The sequence below is a fragment of the Nicotiana tabacum genome, chromosome 20 (assembly GCF_000715075.1).
Source record: "Nicotiana tabacum cultivar K326 chromosome 20, ASM71507v2, whole genome shotgun sequence".
Taxonomy (NCBI): Eukaryota; Viridiplantae; Streptophyta; class Magnoliopsida; order Solanales; family Solanaceae; genus Nicotiana; species Nicotiana tabacum.
Window position 1 is genome coordinate 110,649,524 of NC_134099.1, and position 24,348 is coordinate 110,673,871.

Sequence of the window (24,348 nt, forward strand, 5' to 3'; positions counted from 1 at the left end):
AGTGTACGAAAATTTGTACTCTTTATATGAGATTAGCAAATTTAGAAGTTGATAAAATATATATTACATGGATATTTTAATGAAATAATAATGTATGTACTTATTTTATATGGTACCACATGACCATGTTAGTAAGGTATATAAAGTGTTTTAAAAGTGAGTAATATTTTAAGTAATTTGAGATAATTTTTAACTATGTGGATAATTGGGTAATTAATGATTTTTAGCGGGAGATTAACTAATTAATTCAATATTTTGAATAAACTCACCCTTCCCAACGTGGCAGCAACATGTTATATTCACTAAATGACTCTTAACTTATTAGGTTAGGTGGCAACGAGAGGAAGTAGTGGTGTAAACACTGTCGGCACTTCTGAACCATAGACATATAGAGGCTATGGTTCCATTCCAAATTTTGGTACTATAGTTTCATCGGAGTCATTCATAAGGATTTGGGGCTTAGAACAATATATATCTGGTGAACTCTTCAGATAATCTTAATTACCAACTTATCCTCCGAGAACAAGTAAAGAAGAAGAAAAGTGGCAATCTGGAGAGGAGCAGAAATTTAATGAAAGAAGGCTAGTAAGCCTTGTGTGGCCCTTTGGAATTAGTTGTGAATAGAGGTTTATAAATCCTTTGATCAACAAGTACCTGATGATCCTGTATAACTCCATCTTTAGTAGTACTCTCATTGACTAGATTCTTTCATATTGCTAGACATGTACTACACTCAAATATCTCTGGAAGATTCTACAAGAGATTCAGATTCACAGAGAATCCATCATTGAACTTTTGTTAATCCAATTAATACCAATCCAGATCACATAGCCTATTTAGCTGTCTTCCTATGCTTTCTTCATATCAACTTTTAGAGCACATCCATGCGCGCTTAACTTATGAAAATTTAAAACTTGATCCGATGTATGATTTACCTACGATCCTGTTGCTTAGAAAGTCGAATTTTTGGAAATTTGGATTGGTAGTGGAAATTTTTATATCGAGGTCGAATTCGATTCCAGAAGTTGGAGTAGGTCTGCAATGTTGAATATGACTTATGTGCAAGACCAACTGATCGCTCCTTGCCGTGTAGATTTTGTCTCAAGAATATCATACGAATTTTTTTCTATTCAGGTATGTTAAGGTTATCCGTTTTTTCTTTTTGGCATGATCCAAACGATACAAACGAAAGGAGCAAACACACAGCTTTCATAAATAGCGCTATCTTTTGTAATTTGTACTAGCTTTACTCTTAAAGTGTTGCAGTAAATATGCTCTAAATGTTTATTTGATGACTTTGATGTGTTATCCTCTCAGCATTTGGCCTACATATTAAGTACCTACTAGACCTATAATTATGAGAAAGCATCAGCTAAAGTTGCCTTGGCTAGTTGGCTCAATAATTTTGGTGTAAAATGAGCCAAGCGTATATGTTGACGGGAGTAAACGGCTTTTTACGTAAAATAGCTTATTGATTTGATTGCTTACGCAAGAAGAAAGCTAACTACTTCACGATGTATGGTCATGTATTTATGAATCAACTCATATGGAACTGAAAGAGCATTTATGTGGATCTTCAGTTTACACAAGAAACTTGCTTTATGATTTCGGGATTGATATTAATCAGAGGTATAACGGTCTTATGCCGTTCCGAGAATTTTTTATTAATGTACTTCTCATGCATTGCATTCGTTTACATGTGCATTTACCTATGACTCAGACGGCGTTATATACGCGTATATATGTATATATATGTATATAAGATATGGGAAAAGGTTACGGTGTTATATACGCACTACTACCTGATCAGCTGGTAAATGATGATGATGTTGCCCACAGTGGCTGAAATATGAATAAGACGGCATTATATACGCGTATATATGTATATTTGTATATGGGATATGGGAAAAGGTTACATCGTTATATACGCACCACCACCTGATCAGCTGGTATACGTTGATGATTTGCCTACAGTGGCCTAGATGATATGATGGGATGCCCTCAGAGGCTTGATGATGTTATGTACGTACCCACCTATGCATTACATGACATTTATACGCATATATATGACCTTATAAATAATTCATGATTTATAGAGCTATCTAGACTTACAGATTGAGTCTTTTACTCCATGTTTCTTCTATGTCCTTTATATACTGATTTACATGCCTTATATACTCGGTACATTACTCGTACTAACGTCCTTTTGTTGGGGACACTGAATTCATTCCAGCAGGTATAGATAATCAGTTTGAAGAGCCCTCATTGTAGATGAGATTGGCATTCAACGAAGGATCGGTAAGACTCCACCTCATTCAGAGTGAAGCCGAGTCTATGAGTCATCGTGTCAGAGTTTGCTACAGACTTATGGGTAGGCCGGTACCCGGTCTTATTTCATGTCAAATAATCTTAGAGGCTTTGTAGACAAAGGTTCATTTTGTACAGTATGTCAGAGGCCTTGACGGTCCATATGTATTCATATTTTATGAATGATGGTTCATTAATATAACATTTACTCACTTACAATTGTACATTACGAGTTGTGGCCATGTTGGCCCATAATAATTACAAAATAAATGAATGAGTTACAGAGTGGTTCGCTTGGGCAACTACGCCATTGGGTGGCAGCCACGCCTCCCCAGGTTTGGGGCGTGACACTAGCGAGCCTCAACAACAGGATGCAGATAACCACTACAAAGCTGTCTGACATATCTAGTACTATTGCAGCACAGTCATCCACTTCGGCACCCCAGATTTCTCCGACAGTGGCGGATACATTGAAGAAGATCTTGGAGAACCAGACCACCATCATGAACACCTTGGTAGCACATGGAGCAGTGATTGAGGAGATTGGGAAGCAGATAAATAAGATGAAAAAATCCCAGGCATCCAAGAAATCAGTTGACAGGCTAAGGAGAGAGGTGACCAGGATAGCAACAACTGGTGATCTTCCATTTGATATGCTGATGGAGATAGATCCATGCTGATGGAGACAGATCCAGCAACACCATTAGCACCAGTGGCACCAACTGGCCAGTCTGAGGAACCAGACTTGGATACCGACACTGCTGAGGCGATACGCCAGATGTTCTCCCACCCAGTTACTCCCAGAGTCAAAGATGATGAGATCCAGTTAGAGGAGACTGAGGGCGGTGACGCTGCTATGGACACAGAGATGTCCAAGACCACATAGGGAGTCTTTTTCACTCTTACCCTTCTTTATTCTTATTTTGTTAATCATTGGGGACAATGCTTACTTTTATTCGGGGGGGGGGGGGGTGAAGTTTATTTGCTATTTGGATAATTTCTAGACATTTGGTCTAGAATAACTGACAATATTTTCTTCTTTCTATTTATCATGTATATATTCTCTTCTCTCTCTCTCTCTCTCTCTCTCGCTTAATGTATATATTCTGTCTTTTCCTCTCTCATTATGTATATTCATTATGCTATCAGTGGTTTGCTTTGTAGTGTCACGCCCCAACCTCGGGGGGCACGACCGGCGCTCAATCGGGTGAACCCAACTAAGCAAGCCTTTTTAAATATTTTCTACCTAACTCAATATGATTAAGGAAACCATGCTCTCGTTTATTTAGACAACAGGAAAGATCATACATTCAATATTGTTAGTTCATTTTATATCACAACCTTTAACCATGATTAAGTTTCCAAGATTCCATACAGTTACAATTTAGATAAAATAATAGTTTAGAATTACAACATAGTCTAGGGACTCATCCGATGCCCGTACATAACTCACACAAACGTCTACAAAACCTTTAAGGATACAAATGACAGTCATGATAATGCTGGCAACAAGGCCCCTGCCATACCTCAAAAGTGGTAATTTATAACAAACGATGTACAACATAACCCCTGGAAGAAAAGGAGCTCACCAAGATTTTCTGAGAGGAGGATACTCCGCTACCTGCGATCGGCATTGTCCGCTATAGAACTACCTACATTCATTTAAAAAATGTAGCGCCCCCGGCAAAATGGACGTTAGTACCATGGAATAGTACTAGTATGTATAACTAAACACCATCTTATTAGAAATAACTATCATACAAGAACAAGGAAATCACAAGAGACAATTAAAAGCTTTAACCGAACACCACATCATCGAATAAAAAAATCATATAACTTTCACATAATTTCCATAGATTTAGTTTGGGGCATTTTATATTGTTCACCATCATTCACAATACCACCGCTTTCTTGAGCGAAGTCCGATCACGACCCGATCGGCTAGGTTACCTCATTTAAGACATGGACCTCAATCACAATCTCATTCTCCCTTTCCGGAATTCAATATCAGCACAATACCACCATGTATACGACATGGCGTCCGACCACGGCCCGATCGGCTAGGCCGCCTTATCAAGGCGTTGTTAATTTCTCATTAATCCTATCGTTTCAATCTTTATTTCACATATATCAATTCATAGGCACTTAGGACCACAATTATCACATCATTTACACTTTCAAAGTTAGCTTTGCTATTTAGGATCATAGGCACATACAAAGACAATTCAAGTTGTAAGCATAGGTATGATTTTACATAGTTGGCATGACAATCTCAGTTTTAATATTGACGTAAAGTCTAGGCATTTCAACACATAGTTCATATTCTTCGCACATCTTTAAATAGCTAGAATAGCACATTGCACACATTGAGGCACACCTTTCATGTATATATATATATATATAATTTCAAAACCAATTCACGTGAAATAACAATCAATACATCAATCGAATTTTCGTTTTACCACATTTGCATAGACACCAACGAGGCTCAATTTCTAAGAAGAGGGGGTTTTAGCCATACATACCTCAATAGAGCTTTCCTTAAATTCTTACAACAAGAATAACTCCGGAACTCCTAGCAACTTTGATCTATTGTATGAGAATTACAAGTTGAATCAAGAATTATAGGGATAGTCAAGATTCTAACTCACTAGTACATTCTATCAAACACTATGTGTGCATTATGTCTTAAGACTCTTTTTGTGTAAGATTCCATCATTCCAAAACCCCTCTATTATTATTTTTAGCCCATCATCTTCCTACATTCTTTCATCACCCAGGCATGCAAAACAAACAACCCTCAAGTCCATGAACCATCTTGCTAATCGCCCATTTTAGCTGCATTTTGGAATTAAGAGCTTGGGTGATAGAAGCTTACCTCTTGGGAAGGAGACCTAGGTGCCTCTGTTGTTAATCTTCAAAGTGGTTAAGCAAGAATTGAAGAACAATTGATGAAGATCACTTTCTCTCTCTAGGATCCTTTCCCCCACTCTAAACTATCAGAAAAATATGCTCAAAATGGCCTAATATGGGTGTTTTAACAGAATGGGGTCGGCTTTTAAAAATTAGAAATTTGAAGCCACGACACAATCTGCGATCTCATAATGGACATGCGGCCCGCAAAAGGGACCGCAAAATGGCCCCCAAAACCTGAACAAACTGCCCGGGTATGCGACAATAATGTGATCTGCATACCTGCTCTACGGTCGCATAATGTACTGTCGAACTGCCCCTCACAAAATTCCAAGGAGATTATGCGATGACTATGTGGCCCGCATATTGATTATGCAATCGCATAATCGGCTGCATAGTTGACCTCAAAATTAACCATCAAACTGCCTCACTCTACAGCGACTATACGGTTCGCATAGCTATTATGCGACCACATAATGGACCATAGAAACGTGCTTTTCTGAAAAAATAATTATTGCTTAACTTTTTAATGCACAGATCAATCCAAAGGCTCCGAACAGCAGCTCGCAAGCTCGCCGCAAAGAATTTTACGAACTTCTTACACATCTTCCTAACTTGGCACTACGAGATTTTGGGGTTTTTGAGTAGAAATTTCACGGGGCCTTACATCCTCCCCTACGTAAGATCATTCATCCTCGAATGAGGATCAAGGCCCACTCATTAGCAATCCTTATACAACTTCAGCTTTTTCACATCATGAAACATATCAACAACACCAAATTTGGCTAACTCCATAAATTTCCAAAAAATTCGCCAGACCTTCCTTTGTAACTATGACCATCCACCTTCTAGAGAGCCCCAGAAACGTATCCTAACATCATATACACAATTTATAGACATGACATAACTTGTAACGATACCAACCATGGCCGTATAAGCAACATACAACCAAAACAGAACAGTTTTACATAGAACAAACCAAAGGATACAGAGTTCATAGGAACGAAATTCATAAAAGCTATTATACATATATACAAACAAATGTGGGTACTTCTTTTTCATTTCTTCCTCTGCTTCCCAAGTGGCTTCTTCAACTTGTTGGTTCCGCCATAACACTTTCACGAAAGCAATTTCCTTACTTCTCAATTTTCGGACTTGCCTGTCAAGAATGGCAACTGGAACTTCTTCATATGACAGTTATTTATTAACATTAATAGTTTCAACTGGCACAATTGTGGACGTATCCCCCACTACCTTCTTTAACATAGATACATGGAAGACTGGGTGTACCAATGACATCTCAGATGGTAGCTCAAGCTTGTATGTTGCCTGACCGATCCTCTGAATGATTTTATACGGCCCGACATACCTTGGACTCAATTTTCCTTTCTTCCCAAACCGCATTATACCCTTCATGGGGGAAACTTTCAAAAATACCCAATCATCTTCTTTGAACTCTAAATCTCTGCAACGAATGTCTGAATAAGACTTTTGGCGACTCTGAGCAGTTTTCAACCTTTCCTTGATAATCTTGACTTTCTCCATAGCCTGGTGCACAATGTCCAGCCCTATCAATTCAGCTTCTCCAACTTCGAACCACCCAATGGGAGATTTACATCTCCTACCAAACAATGCTTCAAATGGTGCCATATGGATACTAGCATGGAAGTTGTTGTTATAAGAAATCTCTATGAGTGGCAAATGATCATCCCAGCTACCTTTGAAATCAAGAACACAAGCACGCAACAAGTCCTTAAGAGTGTGAATAGTTCGCTCTACTTGCCTGTCGGTTTGAGGATGAAAAGTTGTACTGAGATTTACCTGTGTACCCAAACCTTGCTGAAATTTCTTCAACAAGTTTGTCGTGAGCTGAGCCCCTCGATCTGAAATTATTGAAACTGGAGTGCCATGCAACCTGACTATTTCTTTGATATAAAACTGAGCATACTGTTCCGCTATGTCGGTAGATTTAACTGGCAAGAAGTGCACTAATTTCATGATTCGATCCACGATCACCCAAATTGAGTCGAACTTGCACGGAGTGTGAGATAATCCCACCAAAAAATCCATGTTGATCATTTACCATTTCCACATCGGAATTTCTATGTTTTGAGATAATCCACCAGGTCTTTGATGTTCAGCTTTCACTTGCTGACAGTTCAGACATCTAGCCACAAAGTCTGCCACATTCTTTTTCATGTTGTTCCACCAATAAACTTCTTTGAGATCATAATACATTTTTGTAGAACCTGGGTGCACAGAATATCTGGAAGTTTGAGCTTCGGCCATGATCCTCTCCCGAAGGCCGTCAATATCTGGAAAACATAGGCGGCCTTGGTACTATAGGGTACCATCATCCATGCCAAAGGAAAAAGTTGTGGTTTTGTGTTTATGAATCCCCTCCTTCAGTTGTGCCAACAATGGATCGTTGAATTGTTTCTCTTTCACCTCTACCACAAGCGATGATTCAACCCTATTCTACATAATTACTCCTCCTTCATTAGAGTCTGCAAGGAGAACTACCAAACTAGCCAACTTACGAACCTCTCGGGCTAACGTCCTGTGATATGACTTCAAATGAGCCAAACTTCCCACAGATTTCCGGCTAAGAGCATCCACCACAACATTGGCCTTTCCCGGGTGATAGAGAATATCGATATCATAGTCCTTGAGTAACTCTAGCCATCTTCTCTGTCTCAGATTCGACTCCTTTTGATTGAAAATACATTGGAGGCTCTTGTGGTCCGTAAATATATCCACATGGACCCATACAAATAATGTCACCAAATTTTTAGTGCAGACACCACTACCACAAGTTCTAATTCATGGGTTGGATAGTTCTTTTCATGATTCTTGAGTTGCCTAGAAGTGTAAGCTATAACCTTGTTGTGTTGCATTAACACACACCCAAGCCCAATCCTTGATGCATCACAATACACCACAAATCCCTCTATACCCTCTGGCAGGGTTAATACCAGTGCTGTAGTCAATCTTGATTTCAATAATTGGAAGCTCCTTTTACAAGCATCGGACCACTGGAACTTAACCGCTTTCTGTGTCAATTTAGTCAATGGAGAGGCAAGAGTAGAAAATCCCTCCACAAATCTTCTGTAGTACCCGGTCAAACCAAAGAAAATATGAATCTCTGTTGGAGTGGTAGGTCTGGGCCAATTCTTTACTGCTGCAATCTTTTGAGGATAAACCATAATTCCTTTCCTGGAGACGATATGACCCAAGAATGCGACGGATCCAAGCCAAAATTCACATTTTGAAAATTTCGCATACAATTGGTGCTGCTGAAGAGTCTGCAGAACTGCCCTGAGATGGTCAGCATGATCCTCTCGACTTTGGGAATACACAAGAATATCGTCAATGAACATTATCACAAAGGAGTCTAGAAAAGGCTTGAAGAATCGATTCATAAGATCCATGAAAGCTGTCAGGGAATTTGTTAGCCCAAAAGACATCACCAAAAATTCAAAGTTCCCATACCAAGTCTTGAAAGCTATTTTTGGAATATACTGCTCCCTTATCTTCAATTGATGATACCCGGATCGCAAGTCAATTTTTGATAAACACGTAGCACCTTGAAATTTATCAAATAAATCATCTATCTTTGGTAGAGGGTATTTATTTTTGATTGTGACATAGTTAAGTTGCTGGTAGTCAATACACATCCGTAGCGACCAATCTTTCTTCCTTACAAACAAAACAGGTGTGCCCCATGGTGACACACTCGGCCGGATGAAGCCCTTCTCTAGCAAATCCTTCAATTGTTCCTTTAGCTCTTTCAATTCTGCTGGCACCATACTTTAAGGTGGAATTGTTATAGGCTGCGTGCATGGCATCACGTCGATCCTAAAATCAATCTCCCTGTCTTGTGGGATCCCAGGGAGCTCATCTAGAAAGACACTCGAAAATTCATTCACGACTGGTATAGACTCAAGGCTAGGTGCCTCGACATCGGTGTCCGTAACCCGAACTAAATGATAGATACACCCCTTCTTGATCATCTTTACGAACTTCTTATATATCTTCCTAACTTCTTACATGTAGCTTCTTTATTTTGTCTTCTTATTAGTAATAATAAATAAAAAGACCTAATTGAGTTACGCTCCAAGAGTTAAACATACTTAACTTGGTACCAACACATTTAACTACGCGCTTATGATTAAAAACAAGCTTTTTGGAAAGAAATAGCTCTAGTTAGTGACCTTCTGACTCTTGTGTTGACTTAATCAATTATCGAATGGTTTAGTCGAACCATAGTGATTTTAAATCTTGAATATGGTCGTTGTGGGCCCTTGAATCTGTCCTATTTAACAATCCAGCTGTGTGAGATGTGAGATATTTGTGTTGCAAGTCCAAGTACCCGTACGAATGGTCTAGAACTTGCCCCGAATGTGTTTCGAGGCAAAATTTTATGTTTTGCATGGCTTGAGAAGTGATTGTAGGCTCTCCTTGACCCGCTTGAAATTTTCCATGGCCCACCAATGTTGTTTTCCCTAGTAAACCCATTTGAGCCTAAAACCTTTTTCATTTGTTAATCAAATTACAAGCCTTTACCCGTTTTGATGTGACCCTCTTTTGGCACCTGAGCTTTTCTTAATACTCTTAATACTCTTGAGAAATAATTGGATAAAAACATAAATTTAGGGGAGAGATGAGGAGTTCAAAAAAGGTATCAAGGCACAAAAATAGAAAAGAAATGAAAAGAAGGAAAGGCAAGAAAAAGAAAGAAAGAACAAAAAGAAAAATGCAAAAAGAAAGTGAATAAGTTGAAGAGTTGAAGGGATTCAAACAAAATTAATGATGCAAAGCATGGAGAAAGAAAAGAAGGAGAAATGAATATCATGACCAAGAAAGAGTGATGCTAAGTCTCTCTAGTTCCCCTAAGAAAAAAAATGCCTCAAAGAGCTGGCAAAGCATGAGCCAATAAGAGAAAATGGAGTGCTTAAGGAAAGATGAACCCGTTCTATCATAGCATATCAAACCTTATTTCAAAAACCTTCATTGTATTCCTAAAAAGCCCTACGTGATTTCAAGCTGAGTGAGCTTACATTAGTGGTGAGTTACATGAGGGGCAAGACTATGGTACTTAGATCCGTACTTGCGACATTCCTTTGAGAGATATGAGCGAACATTTCATAAATCTTTGAATGAGTGTTATATTTTTGACTAAGATAGGCAAACGGAGACTAAAGGAGGAGGAGTATGGGATCCATATTGACCTACATGAAAGATCGAGCTTCCTTGATAAATAAAGTCAACTCTTGATGCTCAAGTGTCACATTAGAACTATTTGTGCTTAAAAGTTCAAGTCGTTGCCTTGTTGATAATTCATGAGTGTTGTGGGTAATTATTAGTCCCAATTAACATTTGATTGATGCATCTTTGATTATCTGGAATAGCTCTTAACTTGTAGAGGTGGGAATTACCTTATGAGGACAAAAAAAAGCATAAGTTTGGAGGAGTTAATACGTGGAGATTTTAACTGCTATCAGTGCCTTTTAGCTTTCATTTTAGTCGAGAAGCATTTGATTATGTTCCCAAAAACTGATGAAATATGCTTAATTGAAGGAATATTGGAAAATAAGCCCCTAAGATGATATCAAACTCAGGAAAGAGTGATCTGAACTCAAGGACAAAAACAGGCACAAAAGCTCAGAAGTGCGAGCCGCAGATTATCTTCTCTGGCCGTAGATTGTGAAGAAACTCCTATCGGAGACATGTGCAAAGTGCAGACCACGGTTACATTTGTGCGTTGTGCAACCTGCATCTCAAGTTCAACAGAAGTGCGGACCGAAGTTACATTTGTGTGTTGTGCAGAAGAGCAAAGTGTGGTCGCAGTCATATTTGTGCGGATTTCAGAAAGAGAGAAGTGCTGCCACATATCAGAATTATGCGGCCGCAAGTTTCCAATCCTGTTAAGCTGAAGCAAAGTGCGGACCGCACATGGAATTGTGAGTCCGCAGAACCTCCAAAAGGGTATTTTTGTCCAAAAATTCTAGCCCTATATAAATAGAAGAGTTTCACCTTTTTAGGTCAAGTTTTGACATCAGTAGCTACAGTAGATGGTTTTCTTTACTCTCTTTTATAGTTTTTGCTATTTTGAGCTTTTTGAATATATATTTGATCATTTTAATTATCAATATGGGTTTAATCATCATTTCTTCTTCTATTTCTTCTATCTTAAGCATGAGTAGCTAGATTTTCACTAGGGTTGTGACCCAACCGTATAGTGTAATTTTAATGGGTGTTTGATTTACTGTTTTGTTTATGGTTGTGTATTTATTATTTAGCCTTGTTCTTACTTTTAATTGTAGAATTAATGGTTACAAACAATAGTTCATGCCTATTTGACTTGGTCTCTACTTAAGAAAGAGAGACTTAGCATGGGGAAACTTGGTTAACAAGAAATTAGGTAAATTGAGAGATTGATAGTCCCAATTAAAGGGTTGAAAATAGAGATAGTAAAACCCGACTTGAGCTTTGTATTAACCGTTTTGTTTAATACTCATTTGGACTTGAGAAAGCTAAATTTGGCAAAATCACTCTCTGACCAAGAGGTGTTGAATGGATACTCAAGTGTTGATAGTTATATTACACCCCGACCAATAAAACAAGCTTGATGGTTTACTACTCATTAGGAAAGCACCTAGGTGAAGGTCATAGCCCTAGGCCTTTTATATCATTTGAAAAACAAAAACAAAAACAATTTCCTAGTTCCAATTCTTAGTTCGTAATCTTAGTTTAAATTAGACCTAGAAACAACCCAAGTTTGTGAAAGTGCAATTTGAGATAATTCAAGCTCATACACTATAATATATATCCCTAAATCCCATTCATGGCTCCCTGTGGAAAATTGACCCTGGCTCCTTGTTGGATATTACTATTCTATCGACCATTTTATAACCTTGAATAGAGGTGTAACTTGGACGAGATCAAGCATTTCAAAGGAATCTCTGGAATGCTCGGGTAACAGCGAATACCATGTCAAAACTCCCATTGTGAGAGTATCTCCAAATTTCTTTAACAACACATATTCAATTTCGTGAGGAGCTAGATCATTTCCTTTTACTACTGTTGTGTAGGTGGTAATATATTCTTGAGGGTCTGAATTTTCGTCATACTTTGGCACTTTGGGCATTTTAAATTGCTTCGGGATTAATTCTGGTGTAGCGCTCAGTTTGTATGGCAATTGAGTATACTTCTTGGAGTTCGTGCCCTTCAGTACTGGTGGCAATTGAGTATACTTCGGGATTTGGTCCATGCCTGAGTTTACTTCCCTCATAAACCGTAAAAATTCATTCTTGAAAGGATCGTTCTAGTTATTAAGGCCGAATCCGCTCCCCTAGCCCCGTCGAAGCCAAATTCACCCCTTGAAGTGTTGATGTTGATCCTCTACGTTGTTTGGTTTGAGGGAACATCAGGAGGAATTGGATTTCGTCTGTTTGCCTTATTCGAATCCCCCGACAGTGCCTGATTCAACTCCATCATCACCTTGTCTTGCCGCGTGAGATGGCCTAGAATGATCACCTATTGCTCTTACAAGACGCTTACCGCATCGATGCCATGCTCCTTATCAGCATCATCGGGAGTCGTCTCCCAAACATACCAAAGATACTGCCTATCATGCACTAATTTTGCGTCATTCCCCTTGTTGTCAGTGTCACTGATTGAGTCGTTGGTGTGAGGCTGCTCTCCTTGAACCTCAGGGTTATGCGTGTTGCGTGTTGTTAACAACATTATCTGCCTTTTCTTATGATTTTTTCTAAGACAAAAATACTCAAAGCACGTTAGTAAAAAAGTCAAGGATCAATTTAATGGTACGACTTTCTAGACCCCACGGTGGGCGCCAAATTGTTTACCCGTAAAATGGTACGGTTAAATTTATACGTGGTTTCTAGACAAATAAACTAAATTTGATCCTGAAATAATGAAATAACTGAAGAATTATACCATACTTAGCCTTAAAATATAGATGAAACGACTGAGATGGCAATTCCGGGAACAAGGTTTCCGGGCACATCAATGATAAGATCAAAAAGCGAGAAAGTAAAATTGTATTAAGCTTTGTATAGAATATAATATAAGTTAGCCAGAATATTCGTATCCTTTACAATGATAACAAAGCTCACTATTTATAATTGTGTCTAGGGAAGGAGGTCCTAGGATCATGCCCTTCTTTAATTTCAATTATGAGGGTCATTGATGAAGATGTAACGGTAGACATAAATGCCAAATTCCCTGCAACGAACCATTGCTCTTAATGATGCAAAATATTCCTTATTAAAGGCTACCGGGCGCAAGGCATTTAACACTCTTATGAACGTTATCCCTTCTGGTAACAAGCGGAATATCTGTTTTCGGTCTTCAGCCATCTTCGTTATGGGTTCTATGCCTCCTTCCTTTAGATGAGCACATGTAATATCATATTTTACCCTATATAATAAATTCAGTCAAAATAAAACACTTGCATACAACTCATTTATGTCATCCGGCAAGAACGGTTGCTCAGATGGTTAGTATCCCCCACTTACAATCCTAGGATCGTGCGTTCGAGTCATCAAAAGATCAATAACTCTAACAAACATGATCGGGGGAAGGGGAAGGGAATAAAAAAACTCATTTATATATGTCATCCTCTTCGAGTTTTAATATAAGCTCCTGATCTCATATTTCGCACGCATAGACATTATTAAGATATCCCTTTTGTGATTCGGAGCAATTTGGCTTTATTCTAATCATCTTTCCACTTGCAAACCTACAACAAGAAGATGTTGAATTACCGAAGAATGAATAAATAAAAGTATATTACTACTAATTAAGATGTTTCCACTGCAATAAGACATAAAAGCCATGCGCCCCCGTTTTAAAAGTTTAGAGAGTTACTGGGGTAATTGGGGAGCCTAATTCATCATCTGTATACAATTAGTAAATATAGTTATGTTAGGTAACTAAATTAGAACCTCCCTAATAATAATAACTTTTTTTTTCTTTTTTTAATCTTAATGTTATATCTTCGTGGTGTGAGGGTTGATGCTTGACCCTAACAAACAATAAGATGCTTAACCCTGTGCAAAAAACATAACTAAAAGTGTACGATGCGATATTTTTTCACCATTCACGAACGTATCACATTATATGTATAACAATTTACTGACATTAGAATTGACATTTTATGGGCAAAAATGGTTAACATAAATGCTTTGGAGACTAGATAGGTTTATTAAAGATTAATGATTACCTCGAAAATACGAGTAACAATTAAACTTGATTTGCGGGTTTAAAGATACGTGATTTAGTTCAATACTAATTAATAATCAAGAATTCTGAAGTATAGATGAAAGAAATAAGTTAGACCAAACCAGTAAATAAGTCAGTGTCGACCTCAAGCCCAAGTGACCTCGACATTGGTCAAGAACAATAAAGCAAAAATAATAAAGCTAAAGGACAATTCTGATGAACAATGAGTGAGAAACGTAAGAGAGTATATTCTTTGCCAATGATTAGATGATGTTTACAAATGATTGGGGTCCCTATTATATAATAGGGGGACACTAAATAAGGTACATTTCTATTTACAGTAAGGAATATTATTGGAACAACTATATAACCGCCTAGTACGGATTTGTACTAATTCGTACAAATCTATTCTGGAATATACGGCATGATCTTAGGGACGTTGCGTGAATCTTGTCCTTCTTTAAAACTCATAACGGCACTGTCTCGGAGTCGGTCGTACTTGGCTCCGATGTTTCTCGAGCACTTAGGTCTTTGAGCCTTTTATTCTAACTTCGAGCCCAAGCTTTGTCTATATCAAACTTTTGTCCTCGATGCGTCTTTTCGAGCCTACAAAACCAGAGGCATATGATTTTGACCGTATACAGATAGTCCCCGCATTTTTTAGAGTGAGGTGATAAGAAACAATTTGAATCTCGATTTTTCGGAGTCTTCTGATGATGACGTCATTCTTGTGACGTAAGTACTCGAAGTGACTGAAATGTCCCATTGGTTCGTTTCCCCAAAACATTAAATGCATGCCAATAATGGTCGTCCACTAGCGCCGCCGAACCGTCGCTGCTCATCTAAAAATATGGGGCTCCTCCTTTGAATTAAAAACTTTACTCCTTCATCACATTTACTCTAATTACCTTTCCTCTTCATCTTTTTCTCTCATCATCTATTTCTACCGTCCCTTTAAGCGCCGGAAAATGCCAAGTTCCTAGAAAACACCACACTCCGCTACCTTCTGCATCTCTCAGCTTAAAACTATGGCCAAAACTTCTAAAACAGTCCCCAAAAAAGAGAAAGCACCATCTTCTTCTTCCTGGCCGGCCAAACCGATATCGTCGTCGTCTCTTCATGAAATCACTCTCGGCCCTTGCCTAATAAAGAAGGATTTCAATATTTAAAAAACCCATAATATCCTAGGCCGATGCGAACATGTATCTTGATATATCAGCTCGATATCAAAGAAGCACCTCAAGGCTATGAAGAAGGACTGTGGCTAGGGAGACGAGGTCGTGGTACAGATCCCCGACCCCGAGGAAAGTATCAATACTCAAGTGGAGGGGTTTTCCTTTTGGCACATCGTGTTTGTGTTGCTCTATTTTTCCAGCAAGGCTGAGGTATTGGAGTTTACCCTCAACCATGTCATTCGCCTGTATTGGCCTCAGCTTTTTCGAGGGCTCATCAAGCTTCAACGCTGATCAAAAAAGGTATTCTTCACTAACAATGACGAGGACAAAGATCAAGGCTGGATGAGTCGATTTATTAGAGTGAGGACCTCGGATGTCATCCCTAGGGGGAAGATGCCATTCCTGGAGAGATGGAACATTAATCGTAGGTGAAGTCTTTTTCCAAGTACCTATTCATATTCTGCTTCCGCGTTTCATTATGCCTTCACCTTTTTTACAGTTGTTGCTTTGACGGCCCACGCGGTCCCCGACCTCGAGGACTGGGTCTGAAAGTTAGCTACAACCTCCTTGTATGATGAGCGCAAATGGCGTGAATTATCGAGGGGCGAATGGAAGGCCAAACATCATGGTAATTTCTCTTCTCAGGTTTCCAATATTTTTCTTTTATTAATGATGCCACCTCACTCATGCTTATTTGTACAGGCATAGGAGATGTCTCTAAAATGAGGCCTGCCCCACCCGGGGAAGAGATCGAGTCCCCGATTCTGAAATCATGGAAAGACAACAAAAGAAAGAGGGCTTCGAAGCCCAAAGATTCCCAAGATGAGAGGGACCCTACTTGGATGTTGAGGAGAAAGCTTATCCACGTACACTTGGATTCTGCCACCCAAAATCTGGAAGATGAAGAGAACGAGGGCGAAGAATCGGCACTGGTTCCACGAACTAGGAAACTAGTCGAGACCGCCAAGCCCTCTAAACCCGAGGCCTTGACTCATGGTGAAAGAACTACGAAGAAAGACTCGGGCAAAGCCCTCGAGTCCACGGAGACTGAGATCATTCCTCCCCATTTAACAAGTATGCCGGAAGGGACAAGTACTGAGAGGACTGAAGTTAATTAGAGCGCCCCGAGCAAGAAGCTCGAGGTCGTGACAATGGGTCACTCACCTTCTCTACTATCTTACTCTGATGAGGCGATGAAGGACGCTCAGGCTCTACGAACGCCCGACCCGAGAAAGGTTCTAGAAGAAGATCCTTTTCGAGATCATTTCACCGCGGTCGACGATGCCATTGATCTTAATGATGCATCCACCCTTTTCGAAGAGGCTCAACGTCTGTTCGCTCAGGTAAACATTAACTTCCATTGTTGTAATTTTCATTCTTCTCCCCTTATTTTGACTGACGTGTATTTGTTTATGTGTAGGCCATCATTATGTTTAGGGTGGAATTGGGCTAATGTGAGGCTGAGCTCAAGAAATCTTCAGATGAAGGGAAGGCCCTAAGGCTCCTCTGTAGCCAAAAGGAGGAGGGGCTCAAGGATTTTCGGGCTGACTTGGCCAAAGCTCAAAGAAATAAGGCCGAGCTAGATGAGTAGGTAACTGTGATTTTAATAGAGTATGGTCTTCTTGGCCTTACCGCGGAGGCTAACACTTCGATATCTCAGCTGCAGCAAATGTTAGAGAAAATTGGGCAGCTCCGGGGTGAGGTTGATCAAGTTAAGACTGACTGCCACAGATGGAAAGAGAACATGGATCGGCTTACTGCTAATAAAGAAGCTACTATAGCCCAACTGGCCTCGATTGAGACTTAGCTCTGAGTTATTAAAGTGAAGAATCTGGCCCAGGCCAAGAAATCGAGGAGCTAGAGACAAAACTTGCTAAAGCCGGGGCCGAGGTTGCAGAGGCCAAGGCTGAAGTTGAGAAGATGAAGCTACGGTTGATAAGACTATCATTGTATACTTAAGGGATGCCGAGGCTGTTCAAGTGGAGCTGAGGGAGGCCTCCGACCAGGATAAATAGAGTAATGATTTGGCCAAGTTCCAAGCCCGAAGGGAGACTCTCAAAGAAATCCACACTCGAGGATTCGACCTCACTAAAGAAATATCCCAAGCAAAGGCGTTGAAACCGATGCCAGGATTCTCATCTCTTCTAATGACGAAGATGTTGTTAGTGGTTCTGAGGGTGGGGGAGATATAGATGGAGTCCCCGAGGAGGAGGTTCCCCAAGATGTAGCTACCGAGGATGCATCTCCCAAAAATGTGGTTCTCGGGAATGTGCCCCCAAAGTAAATTAGGTTCTTGGCCTTTTGTTTTTGTTTCTTTTTCGTGTAAGGGCCCCTTGTGGGTGTTGTGAATGCATTTTGTAAATATCTTCTATAAATATAAAGAATTCCCTTGCTTCATCTCTGATTCCGTTTTGTCTTTATTTTGTGAGAAATTTTGATAACTTCAATGATCATGTGGACATTGGTTCGGATTCTAAATATAACAAACCCTTAGGTTTTTTTAATAATCTATGGGTGATCCTCGAGCTTATAATAGAATACCTCTTAAGGTTTTTGGTAATCGTCAAGCTATGCCCTGGTTAATTTGATGCGGGTTTGGGATGACGGGACTCTTGAGTCCGAGTTGAGTGAGAGCAAGATTTCGAACTCTATATGTTATGGAGCTTAGGCCCTTTTATATAGGACCTTGGGATCTTTTAGGTTGTCCCTTAGGCTCTTTAAGTTGGGCCAATTTGGCCTCTAAAGCGGCTATAATTTTCCCTCTTTTCGGCTAAAGACTTAGTGAAAATTTTCCTATGCCTTAGCATGTGTTTTTTTGTACCCGTTGGGTTTTTCGGAGGTTCTACCGATCGGAACCCCGTTTGTAATTCATTTCTGTAACAATAATCAAATACCTCTTGAGGTTTTTGTGAAGGTTAATGTTATCGAAGCCTTTAATTTATTCAAGGGCTGATTTTATCAAAGTTTTTTATCTTTTGCTTTTGCCGAGGGTAGCCTAATTTAACCAGTGTTTTCAAAGTGTTTGAAGGCCTTTAATTTATGGCAGAAGTTGGACATCTCCGAGCCGTATTATTTCGGTCATAGCCTTTTTATATGATCGTAGTCTTCAATATGGCCGTAGACTTCGGGTATCTCTTGAACTTGTTTCTCGATAACCTTTCAAACTTGTTCGAAAGGTTAGTCCCCGAGTATGGTAGCTTTGTCCTTTATATTGAGGGGATGCCCCTTTGAGGTCTTATGAATTCGAGTTTTTGATGAGTCGGATCTGTCAACTATCAGTAACTGTGCCTCAATATTCGGGGTGTATTTGTGTTCTGGCCCTTGGGCCATTTCTTGTAGAATTATAAGTGTAAAGCTCGTATAATAGTAGACTTCTTTGAGACAAAAAGCGTTTTCATATAGAAAGAATGATTTTTTGAATAATTGATACATGCATACATATTTTGCCGTCGGGGCTCGACTATTCTATATGGTCACGGTTCATCCGACTGTTTGGCCCATTACAAAGTTCTCCTATCGAGGCCCTCTTTTGCATGAAGTATTTTTCTCGAAAATATATCCTCCGTAGGTGATGCCCCCCCATTATTCGAGGTTGATTCAAAATAAGCCTTAGATACTGTTGATTTCCCATTAGGAAGCACATAGTTGTTGCCTCGTTAAAAACCTCGCCGATAAAACCCATTTGGGATAAAATCTGATCTAAGGGAAAAAGAGTGCAACGCGTGCTTTAAAACCTTAGGCCTTCATGTATAAAGATGTCTTAGATATCTTCTTTCAATCACCTACAAGGGATTTGTTTCAAATTCAAATGGACAAAAGTAGAAAGTCATACCTTAGCAATAGTATTATTTTAATAGTGATACGTTCCAATTGTTTGGCACTTGTTCATCTTCCATCGTGCTAAGTTTGTAAGATCCTTTACTGACAACTCTGATGACTCGATACGGTCCCTACCAATTCAATCCTAGTTTCCCTTCATTCGGGTCTCGAGTATTGAGGGTGACTTTTTGTAGAACTAAATCCCCGATTCCAAAGTATCGAAGGTTGGTCCTTCTATTGTAGTATCTCTCGACTCTTTGCTTCTACGCGGCCATCCAAACAAGTGTTGCCTCTCGTTTTTCATCTAATAGCTCAAGGCTAGTATTCATAGCCTCGTGATTTGACTGCTCCGATGCATGTCAAAACCTAGGCGCTGGGTTCTCCGACCTCGACAGAAATTAGGGCCTCAGAGCCATATACTAAAGAGAACGAGGTAGCTCTAGTGCTAGAATTCAATGTTGTTCGATATGCCCAAAGGACCTCGGGTAGAACTTCTCTCCATTTTCCCTTTGCATCGTCCAACCTTTTCTTTAGGTTTTGAATGATAGTTTTGTTTGTTGACTTGGACTGTCCATTTCCAATTGGGTGGTACGGTGTTGATAAGATCCTCTTTAGTTTATCTGCTTCGAGGAACTTCGTCACCTTGCTGCCGATGAATTGCTTTCCATTGTCACATACAATCTCGGTAGGCATCCCGAACCAACATATGATGTGATCCCAAATGAAGTCAATAACTTCCTTTTCTCTAACCTTCTCGAAGGCCTGTGCTTCCACCCATTTTGAAAAATAATCATTCGTAAACAAAATAAATTTGGTTTTACCTGTGGTCGTTGGTAGAGGGCCGACTATGTCTATTCATCATTTCACGAAAGGCCATGGGGATAGGACCGAGTGGAGTTATTCTCCGAACTGGTGGATCATCGGTGTACACCATTGGCACTTATCACATTTTTGACAAACTCCTTAGTATCTTTTTCCACGCTATCCCAGTAATAGCCTGCTCTAATAATTTTTCAAATCAAAGACTCGGTGCCGGGGTGATTCCCACAAATGCCTTCGTGGATTTCTCGAAGGACATAATTGGTGTCCCCTGGTCCTAAAAATATCACCAATAGCCCATCGAACATTCTCCTATACAATGTTCCATCTCCATCTAATGCGAACCTAGCAGCCTTGGTTCATAGGGACCTCAATTCATTGTGGTCCGATGGGAGTTTTCCTCCAATCCCATGTCAAACTTGTAGAATTTATTTCGTCATGACCCTCTTCAATCACATACCTTGATAACTAGATGACAATCCTCGAGACGATATCATCTTCTTCAACCGAGGATCCCAAATTGGCAAGTGCATCGGCCTCGCTATTTTGTTCTCTAGGCACATGATCCAGAGTCCACTCCTTGAAGCGGTGCAAAGTTACCTGTAGCTTATCCAAGTACCGTTGCATCCTATCCTCTCGAACTTCAAAACTTTTGTTTACTTGGTTTACCACCAACAGTGAATCGCACTTGGCTTTAATGACTTCAGCCCCCAAGCTCTTAGCTAGCTCGAGGCATGCAATCATGGCCTCATACTCGGACACATTATTAGTCAACCAAGAAGTTTTGGTAGATTGTCAAATGATACTACCTGTAGGTGGCTTCAAGACAATGCCAAGCCTGGACCCCTTCACATTCGAGGCACCATCCGTAAAAAAGGGTCCATACCCCCGATGATGTACCCGATCTTAGCAGGAGTTCTTTCTCCACTTCGGGTAAAAGGGTCGGCGTAAAATCGGCCACGAAGTCAGCTAGGATTTGAGACTTGATGGCCGTTCGGGGTTAATATTTGATACCGTACCTATTAAGCTCGACAGCCCACTTGGTCAATCGGCCTGATAGTTTGTGATAATGCAAAAGATTTCGAAGAGGGTAAGTGGTTAACACACATATGGGATGACACTGAATATGTGGCTTTAGCTTTCTAAATGCGCTTATCAATGCAAGTGCTAATTTTTCTAAGTGGGGGTATCTAGTTTCAGCATCTCCTAAAGTTCGGCTTATATAACAATCAGGGAATTACGTACCTTGCTATTCTCGAACGAGTACACCACTTACCGCTATTTGGACACTACCAAATATAAGTAAAGTTTTTCATCTACCTTCGGGGTGTGAAGCAAAGGCGGGCTCGATAAGTATCGCTTTATTTCATCTAAGGCTTGCTGGCACTTCGGGGTCCATGCGAAATCCTTTTTCTTTTTGAGCAAGGAAAAGAACCTATGACATCGATCTGATAACCTCGAAATGAATCAACCCAAGGCGGCTATTCGTCTTGTTAGCTTTTGCACAACCTTCACACTATCCACGATCGTGATATCCTCGATGGTCTTGATCCTATTGGGGTTAATTTTGATACCCCGATTCGACACCATGAAGCCGAGGAACTTAGCCGAGACGACTCTGAAGGTACATTTTTCCGGGTTAAGCTTCATGTTGTATTTCCTCAATATTTTGAATGTTTCCTGCAAAAGAGATAAATAGTCCTCTGCGCGCAGGGACTTAACCAACATATGATCAATGTAAACTTCCATCGATTTACCTATCTGTTCCTCGAACATTTTGTTAAATAGGCATTGGTATGTAGCTCCTAAATGTTTTATCCCGAAGGGCATTACAGTGTAACAATAAGTTCCAAACTTGGTGATAAACGAGGTCTTTTCCTGATCCTCCGGATTCATCTGAATTTGATTGTACCCGGAGTAGGCGTTGAGAAAAGTTAGGATCTCGTGGCCGGGCGTGGCATCAATCATACGATCGATGTTAGGCAATAGAAAAGAGTCTTTGGGGTATGATTTGTTTAAATCCTTGTAATCTACGCACATTCTAAGTTTGTTTACTTTTTTAGGAACTACAACTACGTTGACTAACCATTCGGGATATTTTACCTCCCGAATAGACCCTATTTTAAGCAATTTGGTTACCTAACCTTTATGAATGCATGCTTTACCTCGGACTGGGGCCTTTTTTTTGTTTTGCTAGTTTGAACTTGGGGTTGAGGCTTAGCCGGTGTGTTGTTATTTGTGGTGGAATACCTATGATATCTAAATGGGACCAAGCAAAGCAATCCATATCATTAATAAGAAATTGAATGAGTATTTTCCTGAGTTTGAGGGATAATCCCATTCCCAGGTATACCTTTCTCTCGGGAATGTGTTCGATCAGTATGACCAGCTTCAGTTCGTCGACCGTTGATTCGGTTGCATCTGATTCTTCGGGAACAATGAAGGTTCGAGGAGTAAGGAAATCCACTTATTCTTCTTCGATTACCTGTTCCTCCAGCTCGATCAGGACTAGGATCGGTAATTGCTATTTGGCCGCCTGCTTACCTTTGGTGTTCGACTTTTTCGAGGTCGAAGGTTCTGGTATCGGTGTTACTTCATCGACTGCAAATATTTCCTTTGCAACGTGTTGCTCTCCGTAAACCGTTTTCACACCATCCTCTGTTGGGAACTTCATCATCTGATGAAGAGTTGAAGGTTCTGCCATCATGTTGTGTGTCCAAGGTCTCCCGAGGAGTGCATTATATGTTATGTCACCTTTGATGACATGGAATTTTGTATCTTGTATGGTCCTGACTACGTTCACAAGTAGGATTATCTCCCCCTTTGTTGTTTTGCTCGCCATGTTGAAGCCATTTAAGACTCGGGATGCAGGTACAATCTGATCCTGTAGGCCGAGCTGTTCTACGACCCTCGCTCTGATTATGTTTGATGAGCTACCTGGATCCACTAGAACACGTTTAACTTGAATTTTATTTAAAAGAATAGAAATTACCAGGGTGTCATTGTGCGGCTGAGATATGTTTTCTGCACCCTCGTCATTGAATGATAGGGCATCCTCGGGCACATAGCTCCGAGTCCATTTTTCTCTAGTGATCGACACCTTGGTTCGTTTGAATACTGGTCTTTATGGGACATCGACCTTGTCAACGATCATGTGGAGTACATGTTGTGGTTCTTCCTGCTCATTTTTCCTGCTAGCATCTCTCTCCCTAAAGTGGTTCTTAGCTCGATCATTGAGAAATTCTCGAAGGTGACCCTCGTTGAACAACTAAGCTACCTCCTCCCTTAGCTGCCTACAGTCTTCGGTTCTATGGCCATGTGTGCCATGATACTTACCCATCAAGTTTATATTCCTTTGAGAAGGATCGGTTTGTATAGGCCTGGGCCATCTGGTGTCTTTGATTCTTCCAATAGACGACACGATCTCTGATGCATCTATACTGAAATTATACTCCAATAATCGAGGTTCTTCCGCACGGTCTGTATGTTGATCGAACCCATTCTTACTCATGAGTTTCTGAGAGATTTGACCTTGATCGTTTCTCTGATCGCTCCGAGGAGCATTACGACTCGAGCCGTTGTTTCTCCGATAGACATACAATTGATATCTTTCTCTGCTTGATCTTGATTCCCTGTCTGTATCCCTTGGTGGCTTGGCTACCAATCTATTAGGATGAACTGAACCCAAGGGGGCTCCCAACTGGTCATCCTCGACCCTGGTCTTCCATTGATAATGATTATGCACATCTGACCAAGTCACAGATGGATACTCAATCAAATTATGCTTTAATTGTTGAGACGCGATCCAACTCCGTTTATTCAAACCATGCATAAAAGCCTGTACTTCCCAGTCATCCGAGACCGGTGGTAATTCTATTCTCTCCATCTGAAACCTGGACACGAACTCCCTTAACATCTCGTCGTTCCTCTGTTTTATCTTAAAAGTGTCTGATTTCCTCGTTGCCATCTTTATGGCCTCGGCGTGTGCTTTCACGAAGGCATCTGCTAACATAGCAACGAATCGATAGAGTTCGGGGGCAAGTTGTGGTACCAAATCATGGCTCCT

The 24,348-nt window shown here is 40.2% G+C and overlaps 1 long non-coding RNA gene across 1 annotated transcript; it reads left to right on the top strand.

Moving 5' to 3' along the window:
* Nucleotides 1-345: 345 nt before the first annotated feature.
* LOC142174766 (uncharacterized) lies at nt 346-2,511 on the top strand. Its single transcript, XR_012703825.1, has 2 exons — nt 346-1,134; nt 2,234-2,511. It is a non-coding gene; the product is annotated as an uncharacterized LOC142174766 (long non-coding RNA).
* Nucleotides 2,512-24,348: the final 21,837 nt, after the last annotated feature.